This window comes from Tribolium madens, unplaced genomic scaffold (assembly GCF_015345945.1).
Source record: "Tribolium madens isolate multiple individuals breed KSU strain unplaced genomic scaffold, Tmad_KSU_1.1 Scaffold_7;HRSCAF=85;Tcas5.2_LG10, whole genome shotgun sequence".
Classification (NCBI taxonomy): Eukaryota; Metazoa; Arthropoda; class Insecta; order Coleoptera; family Tenebrionidae; genus Tribolium; species Tribolium madens.
In genome coordinates this window covers 1,744,530-1,758,722 of record NW_025401050.1, presented here as the reverse complement: position 1 = coordinate 1,758,722, position 14,193 = coordinate 1,744,530, and the positions used below count along the sequence as shown (strand labels likewise).

Genomic DNA, 14,193 nt, shown 5'->3' with positions numbered 1-14,193 from the left:
CGTCCGCGGTGTGAAAAGGTTTGAGGCACTAGGAATTTCGCTGCTTCGATGCAAAGGTTTAAACTTGTGATATTCTTATTCCTTTAGTTCAATTTGCAATTTATTTGATAAGCCTCTAGTTAGCGGTCTATTAGAACCCGACATGTATTTTACTCAATTTCAATGAGTACCTACGAGTGCGTACCGATTTCCGAACCGAAGTTAAAAATTTACTTATAATTTAACTGGTGTCAACATCCAATTAAAACCAACCTCCGGCGCCTCCACCAAATGTCGCATTGTTAATTAATTAATAATTTATTTCATTTCTTTTCTCACAACGGGGGCGCGACTTTTATTCCTTTTATTATTTTTTTTATTTTATTTACGCCGGACGTAAGAAGTTGGTTGAATGTAAACACCAGGATTAACCAAAACTTATTTATTAATTCAAAAGAAAAAAGGGTACTTACATTTTTTTCACGAGGCCTCGAGGTTCAGGTCGGATCTCGGGGGGTACCACCTTCTTCCACTCACCACGATCGTCTCTCGTCTCAATCCTTTTTCGCGTCGCTCGCGCTTCCGGAAGCGCGAGTCGATGACGTCACTAATTAATGTTACGTCGTCCAAACCCATTACGTCATTTTGGTACCTCCCGACAGTGGTCTAGTTCCTCAAAAATGGGTTGTTGGGAAGTACGGGAAATAAACTTCCGGGCCTAACAGGAACGGTTCGTAAGAGTCGAGATTCTCCAGATTTTCCGGTATACGGAAGAAGGCCTAATAGGAGATTGAGAATTACCAAATTGCTATGCGGTGAGAAAAGAGAGATAGGAAGGTTTGAAGATCTCACCTAAGTTATTACTTGGGCCTTTTTCGGGAAACTTAAGTTCGGAAGAGTTTCTCTCTCAAAAATTGGCTAAATGACCACTCTGCAGCAGAATCGTCGGTACTTGCGGCAACTTTAAGTAATGAGGTTGCTCTTTAAAAACAGTACACGATAACAAGTTTGCTCCGCAAACCAATCGGAAAAGAGTGGAACTTTCTCCTCTTCCCCTTTTTATAACCTCGGTTTTTCTTAGTTGTTAAACCCGGGAAAAATGAGCCAATAAGGTCGTACCGAGTACTGCAAAGTATCTGCAGAGTGGGGTCGTGAAATTTTTGGAAAGGTGACAGGTAAGAGCTTATGTGAAAGTAAATAAACAAGTGAACATTAGAAGAGTGATAAGTTTCGAAAGGAAACGATAGCGGTAGATCAAGGAAGAAATGTTCACTCGAGAGTACGGTAAGTAAAATTAAAGTATTCGGAACTTTAGTAAACGGTAGTTTTTGTAGTTGTGCTCTTAAGACATATGCACACAAAAAAGGATGAAAGGGCTTAAAATCTGCGATGAGGCACCCGACAACTCATTGAGACGAACACAGAAGATACGAAGGCGCTAAAATTAACCAGGAGAAGTTGCCCACATCCTCCAGGGGGACGGTTCTAAACGCTCAAGGACTATCCACTCCTTGTAGCCCTCTCATAGCAAGACACCACAACTTATAAACGCGAGAGACTGAGAGGAAACAAACCTTCATCCAACTCCCTCCAAAGCTGGGGCCAACAGTGAGGTAAATTATTTTGAAATATCGCAAATAACGCAAACATTGTATCTTATGAATTCCGAACCCAGACGCGATAAAATAGAAATGATAAGGTACGGTAAATCTGCTTCGAAACCACTGACAAAGATACAAGGTAACACGATATGGAACGATACAATAAACTAATACGATAAATTAAGATAAATTAACCAAAACCGAAAATGGACTACGCAACTAACGCCTTAATTTGTTTTAGTTGAACCTGATGTATTCAACGATGGAAACAGTACTCGAGCATTTTCTGAGACCCTAAGCTTCTCAGACCGGCGATTTTTAGGTTGACACGGATGTTAAGTCAATAAATGTTGGTACCCAAGCATTTTCTGGAACCCTACGCCTTCCAGACCGGCAATTTTTAGGAAGAGAGTTCTGTTATTTTTATATCGAGTCTGCCTTGTCAAAAATTTTAGAGAATAAAACTAAATTAAATCAAAACAATTATAAATTATTCCAACAGTTGTAACCTTCAGGTTACAGAATAAATGGAGACAAACTGTACCCTTTTTACGATTATATCTTTTAGGGGCAAAACCCCCTTGATCCGTGCCACTTACGGCGTTTATGAATTGTTGCAATAATGAAGTACATTTTCATCAAATTAATACCGTGGTTTCCACTACCTGTGCTAATACTATTTACATCCGTGGCGTACGCTTTACCTCAAAAATAATTTTAATAAATTTTATTTGAAGAGCGATTAAACAAAGAATTTTTTTAATAATTTTTCCAGCATGTTCTCATTTGATACTACCAAGGATAAAATTTTGTCGGTCTATTTAAGAATCACCTGTATATACAGGGTGTTCGGTCCAAGTCGCCCCGGCTGATAACACCTAAACTTACTTCTTTTTTTCAAAAAGTAAATATTTAAGTAATAATATTCATTCATAGCTTTCTTAATAAATGTATCAAATTTTTTAGCACATCCGGTGTAGCCGGAAATTCTACCAAATTTAGTTTTTCAAATGGAACACCTATGTTTTTTTTCCTCCAAACAATTATAATTGACATGAAAGATACGGTAAACCACTATTTATTACATTTTGCGTAACACAATGCAAATAGAAAACATCTTAAATCTTAGAATTTTATAAGGAAATTGGTCGCGTAGCCTGATTTTTAATTTTAAAAGAAAGGTGTGAATAAAAAAATGCTTGGATACAATTTAATTGTTGGTTTGACAAATCTAATTTGTTAGTTATGATGAGCGAGTTCTCTTATGGAAAGTCTTGGATTTTCTTCGACTGATAACAGAACATTCAGATTTCTATTTTCTTGTTCTTCACTAAGAACCGCAGGTTTTTTTAGTTTTAAGAAGCGAGCCTGTTCGTCTCAGTTGTTTTTCAATTCGACTAAATTTCCAACGATTTGGGTGAACTCTATTTGAGTATTTTTCTCTATACTCTCTTTCAGCTTCCGCTCTATTTTTATTGCACTTGAAAAACACTTCAAGCTGATCTACCAATTCGTAGTAATTAATATCATCCATTATTAAAGATCTCAATAAGATTTATTGAAAAATTAGGCTTTGTCAAACTAACAATTAAACGGTATCCAAGCATATTGCTTTTTGCATRAATACCTKGACAARWAAAWYCSSCYWMSKTKSMAAAWTTTGCAATAAAATTCWAAAWTTTAAATTGTTTTCTGAGTGCATTATGTCAAGTAAAATGTAATAAATAGTGGTTTACCGTATTTTTCATGCCAATTATTATTGTTTCGAGCAAAAAACATAGGTGTTCCATTTGAAAAACTAAATTTGGTAGCATTTCCGGCTACACCGGATGTGCTAAAAAATTTGTTCCATTCTCTAAGAAAGCCAGGAATTAATAGTATTATTTAAAAATTTAGTTTTTGAAAAAAAAAGTAAGTTTAGGTGTTATCGGCCGGGGCGACTTGAACCGAACAGCCTGTATACAGGCTGTATTATGAAAAACGCCCCAAGCCATAACTCCATTATTTTTAAAGTTATGACAATACTTCTTAGAACAAAGTTGAACATTTTTTGTCATCTGTCGTTTAGAATAGATGCTAAATTACTGCTGTTTTTTGTTTCATCGGAAATCACATCAACTTTATTTTTTTTAATGGAACACCTTGTATATTTTACCACTTTTGGATTCTTTGTTTAATTGTCTTTTAACAAGTTTTAGTACCATATGCCTAAAACTAACCGTTCGTGAGATATTCACCAAATAATTAAAGTAGGCAGTGGAAAACAATAATATCAAGTAATGTTGACAAATATTATTGCTTTGCATTTTCTCTTACTGTTTTTATACTTTTTAATGTTAATCATGGATGATAATGTGTTAACAGACATATTTTAAATAAAATAAAAATTGTGGGAGAGCACTACGCTTTTACACTGGGTGATTTCTGATGAGAGACGTTCCAAATCGTCGAAAATTTAAGACTTAAAGAAAATTTGAGGATGTTTTGGGCTTTTAGAAAACCCAAATTAAAACATCTCTAATTTCAAAGAGATACAGAATTAGATAGGTATTGAAGAAAATGCAAGAACATGAATTCAAGAAATTGCAAGTAACGTTGGCTTATCGCACGCAACTGTTCTAACCTAATTTGGGTTTTCTAAAAACCCCAAACATCCTCAAATTTTCTTCAGGTCGACGAATTGGAACTTCTCTTATTGGAAATCGCCCAGTGTAAAGGCGTTGTGGTCTCCAAGTATTTTTATTGCTTTCAAAATATTCTTGAATCATGTCTGTTAACACATCAGCCATGATTGACACCAAAAAGTATAAAAATAATAAGAGAAAATGCAAAGTAATAATATTTGTCAACATTACTTAATATTATTGTTTTCCACTGCCTACTTTAATAAGTTTTTAATTGACTCATATCTCACGAACGGTTGGTTTTAGGCACATGGTACTAAAACTTGTTAAAAGACAATTAAACAAAGAATCCAAAAGTAGTAAAATATACAGGATGTTCTATTAACAAAAATTAAGTTGATGTCATTTGCGGTGAAACAGAAAACAGCATTAATTTAGCATCTATCCCAAACGATAGATGACAAAAAATGTTCAACTTCGTTCTAAGAAGTATTGTCATAACTTTAAAAATAACGGAGTTATGGCTTGGGGCGTTTTTCATAATACAACCTGTATAAATCACATCTAAGTGAAATGTGTAATACAGGATATTTTCCAAAATGTTTGTTCATCAAATCTGAATTCTTAGTTATTTCTAACTGATGGTCAAAAAACAGCTTGTAATCAGCTGTCTCTTTTACCTTTATTTGGAATTCATCTTCTGATTGCATCTTGTATTCTTCTGTTGGTACTTGCAAAAGTCTTAAGCATCAAGAGATTTACAGTCTTTGCAAAATTCGGTTCGACCATATTTAAGGAAAACAGAGGGGTTTTATCGATGTAATACGACTTATCCCTCGTCCCCAGAAGACTAATGAAGTCCGATGTGCCGAGCAACTTATCTGGTTTTCCAGACGGTGGCTATCAATAGAAAAGGAAATGAACAATAATATTTGTGAATTAACAAATAGAATATGGTTCATAAGAGCATAATTTCACTTACGTTGCTACCGGCACATACATTGAGAAAATCTTCGTCAGAATTTGATTGTTGTGGATCCATATACCCTTCGGCAGATACATTGCGAAGATCTTCATCGTCTGAAATTGGTTGTTGTGGATCCAAAGACTCTGCGCAAGTAAAATAAATTTTATTATCCCAGATATTACTGACTCTAATACTGATTACACACACACAACTTCAAGAATTAAACCACCTCTAACTGAAAAACAAATCGACAAAGATTTTTTTATTATACCTGCATCATAATTCTAAATTAAAAGACGCTGCAGCGTGCGTAATTTGGCCTTTATAGCACGCTGAATTTTAAAGGGGAATATATTTTAACAATTTGAAAAAACGCTCCTAACTTTGGACCTAACAAGCTATAAAAGAGTAGATTCGCACATTGGATACGGTACATTCAAACCTTAAATCTAACTACTATAAAATGGTAGGTTTGCACTTTGGATATGGTAGATTCAAACTTTAAGCTAACCACTATAAAATGGTAGATTTGCACTTTGGATACGATACATTAAAAATTATAGATTTATAGATTTGTATTGAACATAACAGCGACATAATAAAAAAACATAAAATTTAATAGTATATTATAATACAAGTTTACGAGCAAGCCTTTAAACGAGTGTTATACGCTATTTTTTATTTATTATATCTGCCTATTTACAATCTTTTATGAGCATTGAAAAAATATGAATTTACACAATAAAATTAACCAAGATTGTTTGTGAATTGTTTTCGTAGAGACGGTTACTAGTTTACGTTGTTAAACACATTTTTTCACTTGTAATTGGTCCAGACATTTCACTATTTCTTGTTACCTAGGCAACTTTAAAATTTCAGCGTGCTACAAAGGCCAAATTACGCACGCTGCAGCGTGTTTTAATTTAGGATTATGATGCAGGTATAATAAAAAACATTTCAAAATTTTTAGAAAAAAACATTATTATTGAATTATTAAAGTCTTTTTGGCTATTGCAGGCCGTCCTATGCAATTTTAAAGTTGTCTAGGTAACAAGAAATAGTGAAGTGCACCAATCACAACGTGAAAAAATGTGATTAACAACGTAAACTAGTAACCGTCTCTACGAAAACGATTCACAAACAACCTTTGATAATTTTATTGTGTAAATACACATTTTTTCAGTGCTCATAAAAGATCGTAAATGGGCAGGTATAATAAAAAATAGCGTATAACACTCGTTTATAAACGCCTTTAAAACACTTACGACTTTAAAACCCGTCGTGCGTGTTTTAAATGCTTGCTTATAAACTAGTATTATAATATGAAAAATGTGGGGGAGCCGGCATTGGTCATGTAATTCAGCGCCTGGCGGGGTATTTGCCCGAGGAGTAGCTGTTTTGGCTGATGTCGGTTTACCTCTTCCGGTGGGCGCTTTGGGAGATTTGCTTTGCAAATTCCCAGCCCCCGGCGTGTGAAGGTCTAGATTCCCCACACACTTTACAGGTGGGGCTCTGCGCTACGAGTGTCTCATCTAGTATTATAATATACTATTTTTCTTTGACATTTAGGTACGCTGATTTTTTTCTCTTTTTGAAAACGTTTTAAAAAGTAGGGGGTGCCGTTTAAAATTTTAAAGTAGGGGTGGCTAGCGACTAGGGGATGCAACATAAAATGTAACTAATGTTTGTTTTGAACTTCCCCCTCGCGATGCTAATCGATCTGTTTTCGCTTGAAAATAGGTACCTATATTTACTCAATGTCAAAAGTTATTGAGACTGGTTCCTTTTGAAATGAAAGCCCTGTATGTTTCTATATGTTCTATCCTTCTTCTAGATTATTATGCTGATAGGTTAACAATATTCCCTTAAAAGCAACCTGAACTAAAATAAAATCTGGCTCTGGATTATGTCTTGCTTTATGCAACTGCATTCGACTTTCCTTAATATATTTTTCACATTCATCACACTTCATTTTTTTTACTCTTTCTTTTTTCGGTTTAGAAAATATGGCATCATTAAACGGAAAAATTTGAAGCTCTTCTTGTTTTTTCTTTTTACTTTTAATTGCTATTCAAATCATGTTTTAATTTATGCAAATGTCCCAGAGCTCCGTATTTCTTCGATTACTCTGACAGTAAAGAAGATAACGAAATGCGGTTTCTTTTAGACGGTAGACATACATTTTTTCTATGGTCCTAAAATATTTTTATCATTTTCGTGTGATACATCGTTGTAATCAGGATCAAAAATCCTTTTCAAAAATTCAGAAATAGAATATGGCGTCCATAAGAAAATCCAAAGTTGTGTGTTGTAGCTCTGATTTCTTGATTTAGATTCCTTATAAAAAGTGTCTTAAGAACGTTCTAGTTAAAAACGTCTAGGTCTATTAGTTTTCGCTGGAAAAAATAAAAACGAAAAAAAAAATTTCCGTTTTTTTCCAATAATTCAAAAACTAATAATAATACATTAAATTTTCTTTCAGATTATTATTCAGCATAAAAATGCGCAACTTTGCCCTAATTTAACCGACCTCGTATAGAGATACGAGGAATTTATTTTAAATTGATTATTCTTTGATTTATTTACCTTTATCAATACGTGAAGAGTTCGCCAAAGTAGTTAAATTTTCTCTTGATTACTAAGATTGGTTTGTCTCAGACTCATAAGTCTCGCCATAACAGGCTCCCAGTTGCTGAAAAGACTTTTACAGTTGCGATAGAGTCTCTTAGGGTAGAGTCTCTGTCGAACTAAAAAGGAACGAATACATAAATTTAAATATCTATAACAAATAAACAAATCTAAATTCAACCATACCAATGTGTATGCCAAATTGCATTTTAAAATAGGCCATTTTTCTCAAAACAGTTATTTCAGTATTACACTACTGCAGACCATAGTTCAGTATTATTATTAGTCATCTTGATTTAAGTTTTCTGAAAGAAAAATTATATTTTTGTACAAGTTTCTACTGTTTATTTAAAATTACCATTATTTAAAACGTTTTTGGCGCTATCATCACTATCAAACGTCCGGGTATTTCGATATTTGTCTACTAGTTTACAATTAGATGTTCTCGATTTTTCATCCCGAGAAATCGTTTTTTCAATGAGGGTACATTGTATGAACATTTTGTTTCATTTGGAACCAACTCCCACAATTGTATCACTGATTTTGTCAAAATCAGCATTTACTAGTCGACTATAAAAATTATAGGTATGTGCCAGTCTAACAAGACTGGTGGTGGGTTTAACTTGAGTAAAAAATATTGGTAGCGCGGATTTTCCTCTCGTAGTTGTGGGTATCTTATTGGGTTCCGCCGATCTTCTATAGGAAAAGATCGCTTACATTTGAGGGCGATTCTGCGACGTAATCCGTTGGATCACTCACACACGAATTAAAACTCAGGCTTCAACAAAACCAGCCCGTTTATTAATAATGAATTTAGAACAAGAATGAAAGGAAATAACAAAAAAGAGATTATTAAATAATACAAAAAATTGAGCAAAAATTGAGTCTAAGTTAAAAGATCTCGCAGATTAATCTCGCCACAAAGACTACTCGAAGTTGGAATCAAACAACAACTGACTAAGTCACGAAATTTTGAAATTAGGAAAGCTCGTCTTCGAAGAGGGAACACTTCCTTGTCCAATCAAGTGGAAGCCTCCCTTGGACGAAACGTCCGATCTAAACACTGTTGCCAAATTTTTCCCTCTAACCCGAACAAGCGCGAGAGCCTAGAGAGAGGCTAGCTCTTTTGTAGTCTTTGTGACTTTGATGGATTATCTTCTGAGAACTCGTGACTGTTTATAATTACAAAGAATCAAAGAGTACAAAACAATTACAGTATCGCCCGATCTCTACTATGTTCCATCGTCTAATTAAGGTGACCAGAACCTAGCAACTCTCCTGCAAACTGTCTATTTGACTAACTACCTGAGTTGCGAAGTCCTGACACATGTCTGGTCTAGCTGGTCTTTTCTCAAAACAAGGTGGACAACATTAAATCTCTTAGTGAGGACCGCGTCCCTTACATTTCTAGCATGTGGTTAGTTCTCTCTGATTCGCGATAGTAATTTGGTTCCACTGATTAATTTGGAAAAGAAAGGATTACAAAAGGATCCGCAATTCTAAGAAGTGACCACATGTTCCCAACGGGATGACGAGTGCTTCGACCGTTAGAGGCGGTCGTCGGGGGTAGTCAAACAAATTCAGAAGAAGCTGTACTAATTTGGACATATTTATGTTTTCCTGAACATGAAATTTATTGAAAAATAACTATACTAAAATGTCGATCTTCCGAGAACGAAATCTGGACGACACTTGTCTGTTGAAAGAATATACTTTTGTTTGTTTTTAACGGTCAAAACGTTGAAGGAAACTAAAATTACTATTCTGTCTTTAACCAAATCTTGCATTTCTTACAATGCTTACTTTTGGACTTAATAGTAATCTTTCTTTGCTTTTCAAGTCCCAGCACATTGGCGATTTTATTTTTTTGACAACGAGGTCACTTTGACAATTAATTAACCAATTAATTAATTAATTAATTGAATAATGATTGTTTTTGTTAAAAATGGCTGTTTTTTTAGAAGCTGTTTTTTTGACTTGCCATTTATTAAAATTATATTTTTTACAAACATTTTTGTTATTTAACTTGCGTTAACCCATCTGTCAAAACGACATCGTTGTCATAAAAATAAAACGCCAATGTGGTATTACAACGCAGAGAAAAAATTACACTAATTTACACGATTTTTATACTTTAAACTTTTTATAGAGGCACTGAATTAAAAAAAAACTATTTAAAAAAGTTCACCACATTACGTTTAAGAAATATGTAATTAACAAAAATACAAAAACCGCCAAAGAACATATTAAAAGTGAGTTATTTTACTTGGTTTTATTATACATTTTGGATCAGTTTTCTTTATAATAATCCAACAGTAATCTACTAACATATTTTCATCCCAAAAACCTTCGTGTCGATATTTGAAAAACCTTCAAATCTTGATGAAAACGCTCGTCTTGTTTTTCACTCATGCTCCCTAAATTTTTATAAAAGAATTCCAAATGCGAGTGAAATGTTTTTAAGACCTATAGATCCATATAGTAATAATTCAGCAACAATTTGAATTCAAATAAACTTTAAATCGAAGGCATTTGTGCAGAAAGCAGGAAAATTATCGTCTGTAACAAAAAAAAAATTAACAATTATTTTTGTTTAATTAAAGGTAAGTTAACATAAAAATAATAATTCGTTTAAAGGTATATTAAACATGTTATTGTTTGTAGACTATAGTGTTATAGTAATTACAAGCTCAAAACCATTAAATTAAATTTTCTTTCCACTGAGTGAAAATAATGAACTAACTAAAATTACAGACTTACTGGTTTCAGGTTAAGCCAAAAATGTTTTTTTTGCAGTGTTAGCACTTATTCGTTTGAAGAGCGCGACCCCTAGGGGAGGATGTTAATGGGGGTGGGTTGGGTTGGAATATCTTCGGACTATACGCCTCGTATAATTGTAATCGAACTTCACAGGTAAGTTCGTTTGATTAACCAATTATACTTCGGCGTCCAGTCCGAAGATATTTTACTTGTAGCAGTTTAAAGAAATGGGTTGCGCTAATTTGATAGTGGTTTTGAATCAAAGGATTTATTAAAACGTAACGTTAACAAAAAAGGGTAACTATAAACCAGAACTTAAGCATTTAAAGTTGATCCTAACAAAACGCTTTTTCCAAAAGCAAAATCATCCGTTAATGGTTTATTATAAAATCTGGCAAATACCGACGATTTAGCAGTCCACCCGCAGGTTTTTTGAATTTGTTCCAATGAGAGTTCTTTCCTTTTGGCCATTGTGCTGGCAGCGTGTCGCGTAGAGTGTGATGTAAATATGCTTGTGTCAATTCCTGCCTCAGACAAAGTGTTTTTCACCCAGCTACTAAGAGATTGTTTAGACACTGTCTTGTAAGGTTTTTGGTGCGTAATAAACAAGAAATTTGTGTTTGGGGTGCGAAGTTTCTCAGTTACTTGAAGGTAGTCCTGCAATGCAGAAGTCACGCATATTTCTGGTTGATTTTTAAAAAATGGAATGTGTAAGCATGGTTGGGTTCCGTTGGATGAAGTTTTTATTTTGTCCGGAATGAAGAACTTCAAGCCCTGTTCTGACGTCGCAATTTCTGAAGGTTTAATTAGATAAATGGTTTGAATGCGATGTCCGGTAACCAATGCAAGCAGTGTAACTAATTTTTGTGACAACTGTTTCAGAGACAGGGTTTCGTGTGGGTACAGTGTTTTTAAGTATTCTAAAACTTGATTGGGATTCCAAGTTGTAGTGTACTTTGGTTTGGCTGGTCTCAGTTTGCTTACACCTTTTAAAAATCGTTTTATGTTTCTATCTTCTGCTAGGTTATTGCAGTTTATCAGAGACAGTGCTGAATGATGACTATTGAATGACCCGTAATGAATGTTCGATTCATAAAAATTGTATTATTTGATCAGGAGATGCACAATATAGGTGAATTTTGAACTGCTGACAGTAATTCCACCACAGTTTGTAGGTTGTATTATATTGTTTCAAAGTGTTTTTTGATATAGAAGCGATGGCAGTGTTAACAGCTGTTGTTGGCATTCCCTTGTGTTTTAATCCGTCACTGATAATTTGGCCGCTACCAGGGTAAGTTGTTGGTACAGCGGATGAAACGACCTAGAAGGAGATGACAAAAGTTGTTTGTCAGGTGGAAAATAAATAGGCGTTTCTGTTAATAATTCTTGAAAAAGTGGGAACCATGTTTGAGAGGGCCAATTAGGAACCACCACGCGAGGTAATGATAAAGTCATGTTTTGACTATCAAATAAAAAGCCCAAGTATTGGCCGACTTTGGATGGCTTGACTTGACTTTTTGTATAATTTATAATAAAGCCCAATGATTCCAAAGTTCTGATTGTATAATTAAGGTTTGTCTGACATTCTTGTTCTGTTTTCCCTATGATAATAAAGTCATCTAAATAGTTTAGACATGTTATACTTTTATTGTGTAAGAATGTGCAGACTGATCGCATAATTTTTGTAAACAGAAGAGGTGCACAAGCTAACCCAAAAGGAAAACTAAAAATTCACATAAAAGCCCGTTATATTTAAATCTTAAATATTTCCGGTGCGATTTGTGAATTGGAATGAGTAAATAAGCGTCAGTTAAGTCAATTCTGCCCATCCAAGTATTCGGTGTCATTAATTTTGCTACTGTACGATAGTCGTCCATTTTAAAATGTACTAAACTAACGTATTTGTTAAGTTTTTTAAGATTAAAAATAAACCGATGGGTTCCGTCTGATTTTTCCCTTTTGAAATACGTGGAAACAAATTGGTGACTTGATGGTGTGGTTTTTACCACAGCGCCAATACTTATTAGTTTTTGTAATGTGCGTTTCAAATTTTGGTCGGTACGGCATTGAGATGGTTCACGTGATTGGCGCGGCATTTTTGCGAAAGGTATTTCATACCCTTGCACTGCGTTTAAGATTTCTTTATTTTGTGTGATCTGTTCCCACGTTGACAAGAATTTTGCGAGTTGTCCCGCATATTTTTTATTAATTAGCTGTTTTCCAACTAATAGCGGCGGTTTTGTGTCTGCTGTACGAGTACTCCTTTGAGGTGCGATTTTGGCGGGCTTTCGCTTCCCTCGTGTAGAGAAAGTGCCCAGTCGCGTTTTTTTAACTGGATGGATGGTTGGATTGTGTAAAAGAAGGTTTGTTTTGTATAGTTGATACAGGGATTTTCACTGTGGATTTTATGTCCTTTCCGGTCTTTTCGAGCATTTGAATTTTTTTAATGCGTTCGGAAAGTTCATTTCCGAAAAGAAAATTAGTCGGAGTAGAATTTTCTACCGCGTCTTTAACGCTTTTATTTAACAAGGGTAAAATGAAATTCTGTCGAATTTTTGTCATGTGGGAAAATAAACTGCATAATATTTTCCCAGAATCCATCAAAATTGGTAAGACATGCTCTTTCGTTTTCTCCGAATTGTGTTCATGTTTAGGCTCCACAAAAAAATTCATAGCTTCCGCCAGCGCTGCTAGTCCCGAACCTAGTTGTTTCTGCGAATCGACGTAACTATTGTCTCTGACCTTGTGCAGTTTTTAAGAACTGGAGCTAGCTCTGGATTTAAAGCCGGTGGAAACAATTCGATTAAGTTGGACGGCGGATAAAAATTTTTAAGCAATTGTTCTTTATCAGCATCTGAAATGCCGTTGAGAAGAACATGACTTAACCTTTTTGATAAGTCTTCATGTAGTGGCGATCCCGGGTTTTTCTCTGTGCCTGGTCCATTGCCTAAGAGGGCCAGAGTTTCGTCGTCTAATTTCTCTTCGATCGTGATCTCCAGGACCGGAGAGTCACTCTTGCGCCGAAGAGTGTTGGGTGAGAAATCCTTTGACGCCGTCACGCTCGATGAACGGTCGTGTAGGTCCCTTTTAGGGCTCGTCACCTCGCGCAGAGTGTGATCAGGCCCTCTATCGTGGGAGTGGTCGTGGGACAATTGTTGGGATTTCTCTCGTCGTTCAAAACGTTCTTCCAAACGTTTTTGTCGTTTGGCGAGTTTTCTTATTTCATTTAAGATTGTTTTCGGCGTCATCGGTTAAAGATGACTAACGGGAACGCTTCCTTTTTGATTTTCCCATTGCTAATCTAAAGGTATTGAAATTATTATTTACCTGTTTACCTGTTATTTTTCTCAGCTGGCGAAATAACACGTGTGCTCGGTAGCAGCAGAGACAACTTGAGACAGAACAGAGAGAATAAGAAATGAAATCTCCCTAGAAAATCACTGGCAACACGAGCCTCTGGTGGTCAAGTGCGTTACTAACACGGAATGGCGCGGCATTTAAATAGACCGCCTTCATTTTCAATTATTATTATTATCTTGCAAGTTTGATTTCAAATTTTGTTTAAAATGAAAATTTTTTAATTTTCATTTTAAACAAAATTTGAAATGAAACTTGCCATTATTAAATTGTTTCA

The 14,193-nt window shown here is 34.9% G+C and overlaps 1 long non-coding RNA gene across 1 annotated transcript; it reads left to right on the top strand.

The window, feature by feature from the left end:
- The first annotated feature begins 936 nt into the window (after positions 1–936).
- LOC123010012 lies at positions 937–2,011 on the top strand. The gene is made up of 3 exons (XR_006413065.1): positions 937–1,263; positions 1,314–1,592; positions 1,822–2,011. It is a non-coding gene; the product is annotated as an uncharacterized LOC123010012 (long non-coding RNA).
- Positions 2,012–14,193: the final 12,182 nt, after the last annotated feature.